Source organism: Haliotis cracherodii, unplaced genomic scaffold (assembly GCF_022045235.1).
Source record: "Haliotis cracherodii isolate W230 unplaced genomic scaffold, xgHalCrac1.p SCAF_16, whole genome shotgun sequence".
Lineage (NCBI taxonomy): Eukaryota > Metazoa > Mollusca > Gastropoda > Lepetellida > Haliotidae > Haliotis > Haliotis cracherodii.
Genome location: NW_027266271.1, coordinates 548,152 through 562,692, shown reverse-complemented (window position 1 = coordinate 562,692; position 14,541 = coordinate 548,152).

Here is a 14,541-nt window from a genome sequence, read left to right as displayed (position 1 = left end):
ACGTGAAATCGTAGAATTTCGATCTTATAACTGAATAGAGTTCCACAATTGGATAGACGATGGGTAAAAGGATTCAGACGAATGTCTTATTCTTGTGAGACGAACACTGATGTTTTCAGAGTTTCTGAGACTGTATGAGTTTTTTAAGCAGCAACGGTTTTGGGTAGAATATCTGTTAGATAGGAAGGGGCCATGTTATGATTAATTTTGAAGAAAAGACAAAGTTTACGTTTCTTTCTACTCTCAGCTAAGGGTTCCCATCCGGTTTCGTAATATAATGAATGCCTGGGGGCATATTTAGGTAGACCAGGTACAGGGTTCTGGGCCGGAAGAGCGAAACCTAGCCATAATCAACTCTAAAATCTCTTCGTTTTCGTGAAGCTTCAGTAAGACTGGTCACGCTACAGTAAACACGGGGTATTGCTATACCGGGACTCTCAAATTACAAGAAAAACACAGAAATGCGTATACCGTAGTAATTTATTAGATGCTGAAGTATAGTATAGTTGCACAAAGGTACTTTACATTTAACAAATTTAATAACTCTAATACTTTCTTACAACGAAACTTGAATCCCTCATAAAACTAAGTGCTGACCACCTCGCAAGGTATCAAATATGGTCACTCGAACTTGTGCGTTAGCCATTTTGACCATAGATAAATAAGTTGCACTCTTTATATATGTTACAGGAAACAAGTATAATCAGTGATTAAGTCTAATAACTGGAAATTTCAGTGATTATGTAATTAGACATAATCACTGAAATAAATCAAGGGATTTTATACTTGTTTACTGAAAGCATATCCCTGCCTTTTTATAATAACTTGTGAGAAGGCTTCATAATCCTGTCGTAAGCCAATCTCCTGTAAACAAACAGAATCATGTGTTGTAACAACATTTGAGAAGGCTTCGCTAGTTGTCCATAAAAATCAAAACATATGTTACAGGAAACAAGTATAATCAGTGATTAAGTCTAATAACTGGAAATTTCACGGATTCACTTGGTGGTTATGTCTAATTACTGAACCAAACCAAACTGTATAATACTGACGATTTCAATACCGATTGAACACTCTCTTTGCGTCAAGCGGTTCAACTTGACTCAGTCTGTGGTGGTCAAGGCTTTGTTAGGTGTAATTGTGTTGGAACTAAACCGTGTCAGACCAATCGCTGCAAATGTTTTAAGGCCAAGATGCAATGTAATTCTAGATGTCATTCAAGTCTTTCATGTGCAAATAAACATTCCTGAGTGTCCATCTGACTGCTATTTGTCATACCATTCACGTCATACCATTTTATGAAATAAAAGATTGAACTGTTTAAGCTTATTTCTGTGATTTTTGTGTAAGGTATCTGGTTACAGGAGGTTGTATTTACTTTGATAGCTAATCTAATTTCAAAACTAGCACACATTATAAAAACAAGGCAGGGATATGCTTTCAGTAAACAAGTATAAAATCCCTTGGTTCATTTCAGTGATTATGTCTAATTACTGGAGATTTCAGTAATTAGACATAACCTCCGAGTGAATCAGTTATTAGACATAATCACTGAAATTTTCCGTCGTTAGACTTAATCACTGATTATACTTACTTACTTACTTACTTACTTTGGAGATTTAACGTGCGCTTTCCGACTGATGCGTATTTCGCACACGGTGATTATACTTGTTTCCTGTAACATATATACCATCAAATACATACTGTATGTATTCTTAAGAAACGACTCTCCTCTAAACTCATCGATATCATAACCCATATCAACTAAGAAACTAATTGTTTGTTCAATTAAGAAACTGATCATCTCTTCTCCTGTGTTAAACATCCAACTGTATTATTACGTAACGACTCTCTAGTAAATCTCATCTCCTCTCCTCTCCTCTGTTTGAACAGCATGGGCGCTAGTCTAAACTACGGTAATCCGGTGTTTTTATAGCAATTACTCATTTCTCGCTTTTGTAGGACAAATACCCAAACCTGGGTTTTCGCTTTACCGATACTAGGGAAAATTGGATTTTCGCTAACCAGGCCCGACACCAGGTACAATGCGTGCAGCTTCTAATTGTAATTGTTCTAATTTTTCTTTTTGTCCTTCGGTGCAACCATCCCAAACCTCATATGCGTATTCAAAGTGTGGTCTTATGAACATTTTATATATATTGTTAATAGTATTTCCGTGAAGTAGATGTTTGAGTTTTCTCATTGAGTAAATCATCTTGGAAGTTGTTTTAATTATGGTATCTATATGACAAGACCATTTGCCACTAGCTTCAAGTATAACACCCAAGTGTTTATGCCTATTTACAGAGCTGATTTCTTTTCCGTTGAAATATAGTTTTAGACCTCCATTGTTGTCTTTGCGAGAGAAAGGAACCGATTTAGTCTTTTCGGGATTGTAAGTTATCAGCCAAAGTTTCGCCCATTCACTTAAGATTGCTAAATTTGTGCTTAAGGAACATTCCAGTACACTGTTATCATTGGATGACATGCCAATCGATGTATCGTCGGCAAACAGTCTCGTCATATAGTCTAATTTATCAGCAATGTCATTTACATAAACAATAAAGAGTAAAGGACCAAGCACGGATCCCTGAGGCACGCCAGCCTTCATGTATCTTGGTTTGGATATTTTACCCATTCACAAAAACGCTTTGGCTACGATTACTTATGTAACTGGAAATGCATTTTAACAATTGGCCTTTTATACCATACCTCTCTAATTTATACACAAGCCCATTGTGTGCCATACACGATCAAAGGCTTCTGATACATCACAGAATACAATACAATAGTTTTCTTTGTTATCTAACGCTGTACAAATTTGATGATAAAGTTCTATTAGTTGATGGACAGTTGAGTGACCAGCCTGAAACCCAGATTGGTACTTATACAACAATTTGTTCTCATGAAAGTAATTATATAAATGTTTGAACACAACTCTCTCAAACAATTTTCCTAAACAGCTAATGAGTGATATCGGTCTATAATTAGAAACGATAGTGTGATCACCTTTCTTAAATAATGGCATAACGTTTGTTTTTTTCCACACTGATGGAAATATACTTGATTGTAGTGACATATTAAACAGTAAACACAATGCTTCGCTAATAGAATATACAGTTTTCTTTAATAATTTATGACAAATTTTGTCCGGTCCGGAGGCTTTGTTCAGAGGCAAACATTCTATTATGTCTTCAATTTGTTTTTAGACATGACTATGTTGTTCATCTCTGTCTCTGTAGGAAATGTGAAGTCGGGCATAGTTGTTCTTGTATCATAGACATCAGATATAGATTGAAAATATTTATTCAGTTTCTCTTCCTTTTCAATATCAGTAAAAATTGTCGGGTGTTCGTCCGTATCATACTTTTTAAGAGCGGTTATGTTGTTAGCTGAGCCAGAGTTCTTCACAACATAACGTAAAACTTTCCAGTAAGAGGGTTTGTTTTCTGCATGCAATACTGATAGCAATTCATCGAGGTTTGAGTAAATATTTTCTTTAGCGTGACATTTCATGTTATTTACTTTGTTCCTCTGATTTTAATATCTTTTCCTGGATTCTCGTCTTAAACTAAATCCATACCAAGGTTTGTCCTTTGGACGAATGGTTACTATTTTGGTTGGAATGCATATTTTAACATACTTATTCAAGTATTTATAGAACAGATTACATGCTCCATCAACATTTGAATTTGTTTTGAAAAGTGTTTTTAATGAACGAATTCAGTTTATCATAGTCACCGTTTTTAAAACATGAAATTTCTCTTTTATATGCTAATTTGGTTCGCAAATCAGTGTCTATTTCAATGTAAGTTCCCCTATGGTCGCTAATTTCACTATGAAAATCAATTACATCACTGTCGATGACGTTTATATCTTCACTGATAATAATAGGATCCAATAAACTACAGGTATGGTCAGTAATTCTGGTAGGCTCGGTTATGATATTGTGTAGATTTTTCCTATTTAGTAATTCATTTACGTTTAAGCTCCTAGACAATAACATATTTTCATTTATGTCTACATCAATAGTAATCTTGCACGAAATATCCAGGGCATTTTCAATGCTATCATCTAAGCGAGTCCAAAAATTCACTGAATTATGTTATGTTTTTAATTCTGTCATCTATGTGTGTCTCGGTAAAACAAACGACGCTGTAATCTGAAAGGTATTCACTCAAATAAGAGAATTTGTTACATATACTGAGAGATAGAGAGAGAGAGAATGTGTTTATTTAAGTGTCACGTGCACATTATATGATAAAATACAAAATGTACATTCATAGAATGATATAAAGCACCCGGCCATATGGCCTATGAGACACTATAATCTAAAATATCACAGAACAACAATAAGTTAAGAAAGCACAAATGACAAACAGTCCCTACATTCAATATATAATTAAAACATGAATTATACCCAAACCTGCATTAGAACAATCATACAGGTCTATCAACAACATAGATTCTCGCACAGACATGCATTCCGCCGAACGCATACACACATGTACATACACACACGCATACACACACATACATACACGCATACACACATATCATACACCTAGACCCACAGCCCATACATAGTCAAAGAAGTTTATTGTACAAAAGGCCACCGGCCCATATACAAGAAAGAGTTACGCATGTACATACAATTACATTTGTTACACATTGGGATATACACGTTGTTTGATTAATTCATTTCTTTTGGCTAATGCATGCTTAATATAAAGAGAAAGATTTAATATATTTGATTCGTTCTTTGTCGTCAGCATAACTACAAAGGCGTTTATCGGTGACATTGCTATTAAATAATCTTTTATATATTTCTTTCGGAGATCATTGTAAAATGGACAGACAAACACAAAATGAATTTCATTTTCTATCTCTAGCTTACACAATGGACAAATTCTTTTCACTTTTTCAATGGACAGTTTTCTTCCTTCATTTACAAATAGGTCTAGCAAACCAAGTCGATATTTAATTAACTGTTTTCTTAAGTTTTCCGTAGTGAGTACTGATAAATATATTTCTGGTTGAAGTAAAGTCTTGAAAGTTTTGTAATATTCATAACGCGAACTATCCTCTAAAGTGGAGTGCCATTCTTGGTAGAACATATTTATAGACCGATTCCGAAATTCATTAAGAAACATATTTACATTTCCAACTGACTGACATAGCCATATAAAACCAAAACCATGCGAAAATAAAAGATTTCTTATATGCGATGTCCAAGTATTCTTTCCCATGTTATCTAAATGTAGAAGCATGTTATAGGCTAATTTGGGGAGACGTTGTTCATGCATATGAAGAATTTTAAACCAGTATTTTAAACATCTGATCTGAGAATTAATATATAATGGGTATCTACCACATTCACCATAAACCATGCAATTTGGTGTAGAAGATCCGACACAAAGAAACTTTTTACATGCTAATAAATGAACCTTCTCTAAACAGTCATAACGTTGAAATCCCCATACTTCAGAACCATACAATAAAATTGGTTGTATCTGGGTATGGAAAAGCTTAAAGAAGATATTAGGTGACATCGATCCCACTTTATGAGAAATAGACATTACACTTATTAAAGCTTTCTTTGCACGCAAGGACAAGTCAAGGGCACATTTTTTCCAATTCATTGTGTGTGAGAACCAGATTCCTAAATAAGTGTAGTGATCTACTATATTGACTAACTGACCATCGAATGACCATCTCTCTTTCGACGCTATTGGACCACCTTTTCTGAAGATCACAATTTTAGTTTTTTCCAAGTTTACGGATAATTTCCATTCTTTGGTGTACGTACTTAAAATATTTAATTGCCTTTGAAGACCGACAACAGTATCTGACACTAAAATGACATCATCTGCAAAAAGTAGCATTAGTATTTCTATCCAATCTGGGGACATTTGGATACCATGTTTACCACTGGCAGCTATTTCGTAATATAATTCATTAATGAAAAATGAAAATAAGATCGGACTCAAAATACAGCCTTGTCTTAGGCCCAAAGGACAATCAAAGAAATCTGTTAAACTATCCGCACAACGAACACATGATCTCACATTAGAATACATTGATTTTAGAATAGTAAACATTTTCCCACGTAAACCAGTTTTTCGTAGACATGTCCATAGCTTAAAGCGATTGACAGAATCAAAAGCCTTTTTAAAATCTACAAATGCTACATACAGTTTATGCTTACGCCGTGACAAGGTTTTTTGAATAAGTGCATATAGTGTAAATACATGATCTACGGTGGAATAACTTTTTCTGAAGCCAGCTTGAAATTCAGGAATCTTATCACGCATGGTCGCCCATTTTGAAATTCTATTGTTTAATATTGTAGTAAATACTTTTCCTAAAATGCTCATTAATGAAATGCCTCTATAGTTATCTGGGTCACTCCTGTCTCCTTTTTTATGCAGGGGGATTATTATAGAACATGACTAATTGCTTGGGAAAACACCATTTTCAAATAGCTTATTAAAACATTTGCAAAGAAAAGGCATAACTTCAAACTTAGAACACTTCAACATTTCGATAACTACATCATCAGGACCAGCTGCTTTTCCCTTCTTGAGGTGATTTATCGCATCTAATATTTCATTTTCAACAATGGGTGAATCTAGCAGAACTTCATCAACATCTGTGTAGCTTTCACTAAAATCATTTTGCATATCATCAGTTGCCATAGTGAATATTGCATCATTTGAAAAAACCTTCTTAAAATGACTAAGCCACTGCGACTTTGTTATGTCATCTGTAGCAGAAGATCTATTCTTAAGAGATCGTACTTGTTTCCAGAACGCTGAAGGGTCGTTAATAGACTTTTTCAGTTTGTCTTGTCTATGTCTACGCATATCGAATTTGTATTTACGACAGCAACCTTTATATTTATTCCTGCTTTCGCAATATTTTTTTCTGTCAAGACTAGTACGGGTTGTTCTAAATCTTCGCAGCGCTTTGCGGGCGTTACGCCTTGCGATTCTACATCCAGTATTAAAAGTTTTAGTTTTATCCATGTTCAGTTTTAATTCTTTTCTCATACAAGCTGCTGAAGTTAGCATAATTTCAACAAAGTCATCAATTGCCCCCTCAATATTGTTATCAAGTTTATCTAGAAGTAACTGTTCATTGAACACAGTATCTTTACATGCCATTGATTTTTCATCGCCTGCAGCTTCCGGTATTCCGTGGATGAGGATATTATCACGTCTGCTATAGGACTCAAGTCTATCTAGTTCGTGATCAATTTTTGACATCTGATCAAACACAGTATCCACCTTGCCTGAAAGTGCATCAATGTCATCATACATTATATCATGGTTCTGTTTCATAGTGTTTAGATCACGATGTAATTCTGTAACAGATTCCTCCAGTTTTTCACATTTAGAACTGATAGTGTGGATGTCATTCTTTAGTTCTAAAATTTGTGTGCTTAAATCTGCTTTGACGTTTCGTAACTCCGATTTCATGCTGCCTATTTCTGCCAGTATTTTCTCCTGTACTTCTTGGAGAGTTATTGGGCCTGGATTTGTCTCTATATCGTTAGAGCACAGTAGGAGCTGTGTTATGACTCCCACGGGAATCGCGTCACCCCCAAGGAAACACTTTTCACGTGCAGGTGAGGCAAGATTCGGTGACAAAACTAGGTCACAACTCGGGTTGGTGACGTCACATGAGACACAAAAGAATGTAGTTTCTGTCGCCGTGAAGTGATCAAATATCAGATTCAAAAATACATATTGATTACTGATCAGTAATGCGGACAACGAAAGGTGCGCAGTCAGCAGCAAAGTGCATATAATAATCTGAGTTATCATGACATGTGTATGGCGTGTACCTGTCAACGTGGCTGACTTGGCGGGTCCCGGATGGATGACAAAAGGTTCCGATTCTAGCTCTGTATGTTGCTAGATCCTCCATGTTTTGTTCATAACGTATCCACAGAGTGTTCACACATTACCAAATGTCCTTTTTAGGTTGCCAGGTTGCCTTGATTTTGATATTTGATATTTAAAGCAAATACTCGGAGACTACAGGAATGTTGGTGTGTTCTCCAAAGGGACGTAACTATTCATCATACATACACACACACACATACACAAACACACACACACACACACACACCTACACACAGCCACAGACACAGACAGACAGCCACACACACACACACACACACACACACACACACACACACACACACACACACACACACTTACTTACAAACATTACAGAAATTACGTAAACTACGTAAATCATAAAAGAGCATTCCTTCTTCTGACCATGAGATGAATCTTAGAAGCAAGTAGGAGTTGGCAAGTAGGATTTTGCATTAAAAACACATATTTTTCTGTTGGGTTTTTATGCATAAATTTATCGTCTACATTCAGGGCATACTTGAAGACGTCGTACATTATATCTGAGTACAGTGGGCAGGTGATGGTGAAATGGGCTTCATCCTCGATATCTAGGGGGCAGAGAGGGCAGATTCTGTCATGAAGTGGAATAGGCGGCTTAGAATATCTGCCTGTCTCTACACACAGAGGCAGACTGCAGGCTCTCAGTCGTATGAAGGACTTGCGGTGGTGTCTAGACATTGTATTGGTTACATAAGCTTCTGGGTACAGGTCTTTCTTAAACATGCGATAAGTCCTAAGTTTATTTCCGTTTGTTAAATTTCCTTTATCGTCCCATATGTCAGTAAACCACTTCTGTTCATCCTGAATGTTCAGCTGCTTGCGAATAAGTAGTACAGTGGATTTAAAAGTAACTGCGGTTAAGTATTGCTCAAGTCCCAAGGCTTTACTCAGCTTCTGCACTCGGTGTTCCCAGGATCTCCTCCGGTTGAGTGACCACTTATGTATCTTGTGTGGTAGTCTGGATTCGTGCATAAGTCCCATTCTCATCCACAATCGGAAGACCTCAAGACGTTGTTTGGTTACACAAGAGGTCCAACCCATATCTCCTCTCGTAGCGATGTTCGAAGTTTTACGACTGGCTCCAAGGAAGAAGCGACAGGCTCTGTTTTGGATTGTATTAAGGCATTTGTGTTCATAGAGTCCCCAAATACCTGCCCCATACATTAGAATAGGCTGGATCAAAGAATTATAGAGGGCAGTAAATACTTCATATGCCATTCCACCTGCATCACAAAACTTGGTGAAAAGTGCACTCAGAGCTCTGCCTGCTGATTTTGCCAACTGGTTGACCGCTGTCTTGAAGTCCAAATGTTCATGGAACCAGAGGCTGAGGTATTTGTAGGACTGCGTGTACTTCAATGTAATATCACCACATTTAAACGTTACTTTGGAGCATTCTCGCTTGCCTGGTCTGAAGTGAACGATTTGAGACTTCTCACCATTAAGCTCCAATCTCCACTTAAAACACCATTCATGAACTTTGTCGAGCATCATTTGTAAATAATCTTCTGTCGGTGCAAGTAACACTATGTTGTCTGCATAGAGAAGAATACTTATATTCTCATCCTTGACATCAACACCACAGTTCAAGTTCTTAATACTGCGAGCAAGGTCATCAATATAAATGGCAAAAAGGGTTGGTGAGAGAAGGCATCCTTGCTTAACACCATTGAGTTAAAGAGTCATTTACCCGCACAGCACAATTGACCCCTTCGTATAGAGATTGAATTGCTTTCAACATTGGTCCTCCGATACCTGACATTTTCAATTTATACCATAAGCAGTCTCTGTTTACGTTGTCAAACGCTTTTTTCATGTCGATGAAACAGGCAAAAGTAGATTGGTCAGAGCATCTCCTGTTGTTGAGAATCTCATACAAGCTGTATATATGGTCCATGCAGCTACGTTGTTTCCTGAAGCCATTTTGCTCCTCTGCTAATAAGTGATGATCTTCGATGAAGGCTGATAATCTGTGGTTTAAAATGACACAATATACCTTGCACGGGACTGAAATCAAGCAAATACCTCTGTATGTTAGTGGTTGCCGAACATCAGTGGTGCCGGGTTTAACGATAGGGTTGATAATTCCAGATTTCCAAGACTCAGGAACACATGCGCTCTCAAAACAGTATTCGATCAACCTATGGAGAATGTCAATACAAACATCATTCTTAATTGCTTCAGCTGGTATAGAGTCAATGCCTGCAGCTTTTTTGAGTTTACAACGGAAAACAGCAGCCTTGACTTCCTCCCGAGTGATCTCACGGTTGATGGCTGTTATGTCATCACGGACCGTTGTGACGTCATCCGTCGTCAAAGAGTTACGTACAAACGACAGGTGTGTATCATCAAAGGACATTGTGTTGGTATTGTCGTGGTAGAGCACTTCGTAGTCATCTCTCCATCTTTTCATGACGAGTTCAGGGTCGGTTATGACGGTACCATCATCGTTAGCAACTTCCATGGGAATACGGACTTTGCGATCGTTTCCAATTCCAATTTTACCAAAGGATTTCCAAAATACTGAGGAATTACAATGCTGTAGTTGCTCCAGTAAAACACTCTGTTCTTTTAGCTGGTATGATTTTTTAACCTTTCTATGTAACTTGTCAAAGTGGGTTCTCTGACTACAGTATAATCTACGTAGGTTCCGTTTCTGTCCCTGGTTGTAAGTTCGTCGCCACTGGCGTTCCAATTGACACACTTTATTCCACTGGAGTTGTAACTCCCGATTCCAATATGGTTTACCGGTGCGTTTGTGTCGTGTAGTAGCATTAGGTGATTTCGAGTTCGTGGAGCAGAAAACATCAAGACTCTTGGTAATAAGAGACACAAATTCATCGTATGCTGAGTTGATATCTCTCTGTGTAGACAGACTATCTTCTATACGCTGTATGTCAGCCACAACAGCCTCGGAGTTCCCATCCTGTAGAAAAACACCTGGGATATCTTTCACGTTGAAGCACCGTATATGCTCTCCCCCTGTAGGTTGAGTGTCCTTGTCTCCACTGTCAGCGAACATACGTACATCAGTGACCCACTCAATGATGGAGTGATGAGGTATAGCATTTGGTACTACCAATTGCCTTTCACAGATTAAATCACTCATACACACCACAGAGAAATCAGTATACAGGGGTAATTGTTCGTGGGGCACAAACACATAGTCAATTACAGACTTACCACGCGTCGATACGTACATAAAATCGTTCTTGCCGATGCGACCATTTAACATGCACATATTGCAGTCTACAAGAAAGTCTATCGTCTCCTGTCCGTGTACATTACATGTTTGGTCTGTGACAGAACGTGCTGGTACTTTGTCTACCCCTTCAATATAATCACTGTCATCACTCCGAACATTGAAATCCCCAAATATACAGAACACTCCATCGTTCTGGTAAGTATAAACATGCTGACGCAGTGTACAGAAGAACGCTGAGGGGTCAGTCCCATAGCGAGACGAGCCTGCAGGGGGTAGGTAACACACACAGTATATGTAGGTTGCACTCTTATTGCTCAGCTTTATCCACAGAATCCCTTCATATTCATTATTAAGTACAGAACAGTCATAAAAATCAAGAAGTGTTTCCTTAACTAAAAACCCAACCCCACCTGATCCCCTTTTAGCATGTTTATCGAATTTCATTCTGTTATGCCCTATCCACTTGTAGCCATCTACTGTGATTTTCTCATCATCACGTAAAAACGTCTCACACAAACCTATAATATCATAATTTCTTGACAATAAGACATCGTTTCTAAAGTTCTTTCAAAGACCACCCACCACAGTTCCAACAACTCAGTCTAAGACGCCTGGTGTCCTATTGTCTCCCATTCCTGATGAGACGGGTACCACGTACATGGTACTCTTTGTCCTTACCCAGCTCTCTCACCAGGGTACGGAGAGATGCCTCAGTGGAGAGATGCCTCAGTGTTTCGAACATCATACGGTAAGTCATTGTCAATAAACACATTCGGGAATGATCTATTGTCTTTTAATTTTATTTTATTTTTCAAAATCTGTATCTTCTGCTCGACGGACTGGACCCTGGCGACGATGACCCCTGGTCTAGATCCCCTGCCTTGCTTCCTGACCGCACTCACCACCTTCACGTCTCGGAGCTGGAGTCCGTCTCGCACCACACACTGCACTTTGTTTACAGTCACGTTTTCATCATTATCTTCGTTTTCATCAAACTTAAGATTTTTCACAACAAACGTCGCAGATTGAGAAGAATCTTGTTTTACGACAGAAGCATAAGTCTTTTCAATCCCCAGGACTCTATCAGTAAGCTTGTCGATGTGAGACTGAAACTCATCTCTCACTACAGTAATCTCAGTCCTGAATGCAATCATAACTTGCTCCATCATTCGTGCCTCCATTTTACACATTCTGTCATCGAAATAGCAATTCAAAGAGTTAATTGTATCAAGAATTTGCCTTGTATCTCTGCTATTATCAGAATCGTTACAAATGACTAGAGCTACCTGCACAAGCGGACGCAGGGAAAAGTGTCTCTGTATCGACCCGGGTGGGGACGGGAGCGGCCATGACACACTCCACAAAATCACAATCGCCCAACTTGCCGGTCGTCGTCTTCTGGTTTTTTACTAATTCTGGGGTGTTTTCGCTTTGTAGATGCGTCCTGATTCATTGTCGGGTGTCTATTTTCGACAGAGCTTCAGAAAAATTCCTTTATATCGATATATTTAACAAATAGTATGAGAGCAAATGACAAAACGACTTACTCAATCAGGGTAGGTAACTCCAGTCCGTATACTTCTAGCATTTAGATGAAATATAGACAGTGACTGGTCAGCGTTGTCACGGTTCGGTGGTCCAGGATTTAGATGTACGTCCCCGGCTAGCATAAGCAACAATAACAATGCAATTGTTACATTAGCGCTTCTGATCTGAGCTTGCAAGAAATACAAACACACTGCACGCTCTGCATTCGACATGCAGTATATCACACAATTTGTAAAATTCGTTGCGAAAAGATACAGAGAATGGAGTACTCCCCTAGATTTTTTTGTAGAATACAGTTTTATATGAATGCCCCCCCCCCCCCCCGTCCAAAAAAGTTAACGGCCTTGAATTATAGTACATGACATAACTAACAGTAACAACAGATACATGGAATGTTTTCCGTTGTACGGACACGTAACAGTAGTTAGTTTTGATGACATAACTATAAGTATGCTTTGGCAGATCCTTTCGTATCACTGTTGCACCGCAGTATGGACCACTTGTAACTGAAACTGCACAGTGTAGGGTACAAATCAAAAGTTCTCAATAACATCAACGATATCTGTCCAGGTCAGATTCGCTCAGAATCACCCTCATAACACCCTCGGGTTGTTCCTCAACATACACTCGGCCATCATAAGTCCACATGGAAGAGATTAAGTGTTTTGCTTTTAAGTCTCGGGTCAGTTTGAACAGTTTACTTCGGTGCTTGGTTAAGTCCTCGTTTATATAGACTGAACTTCTATTTTGTCTCAGCATTCTTCTGTTAGAAATTACTTTGTTCCTGTTTCTATAACTGACGAATTTTACGATGACCTGTCTGTTCCTGTCCATGTTTTTCTTACCGAATCTGTGGCATCTGTCGATGTCCGATGCTGTTAGGTGTTCCATTCTCTCATGGCCACTGGTCCCATAGCGTTTGGTCTATATCCACAGTTTTTTTGTGGTTTGTTAGGAAATCCTGTATATAGTATATAGTATTTGTCTGTAAGTCCTATTTTTGCAGTTTTTGTATTAAACCGTTGTGCCATACTATATCGGAAGCTTTTGAAAAAATCTAGAATTATACCTGCTAAGTATTGGTGGTCCAGTATGCCCGTTTTGATATCTTGCTCTATGCGTGCGAGGTTATCTAGGGTAGAGTGTCCTGGGTGATTGTTGCCATATTTTCGCATAGATTAGAGGTTAAAGTGATTAGGCTATATTCTTTGGCCTCGTCAGCTTATTTATCCACCTTCGGTCAAACATGCAAAAAACTTGACTGTTCATGACACTAGAGTATTGCTTTCACTTTGGTTATCTAAAGGAATATAGGACATAATTTGATTATAGGCGCCCAAATGTAAGCAGGGGAGACAATTTTCTAGTCACCACTAAAAAATAAAAAATATAATAGCAATAAACAAATTGGGAAGAGCGCTTGCGCATTCCCCAACACTCATGAAGTGAAGACCAGTCCATATTTCATGATCATAGGTGTGTGTGACAAATGAGAGAGGCATATGGAGATGATAGGAGATTTTACTTGCGCTTTTCGACATTTTTCGTATATCGCACACAGGTAACAAACGACAGACTAACTCTTTGAAGATTTTTCGTGCACTAAGGGAGGGTCTGGGTGTGTTGTGTTTTGGTTTTGTATGTTTTTATGGTTTTTAGATGATAATTTAATTTTGCGGGTAATTATAAGCGGCCTAGGAGGCTTTGATAGTTTGTGTAACGTTAAGCGGGTTTAGGAGAGTCAACTGCAGTCATTACAGCGGCTCTGTCGCTAGCTTGAATCCTCATCCATGATATTTTGTTATCTGCACTCGTTAAACGAACAATAATACTATTAATGAATGAGGACAAATAAGTAAC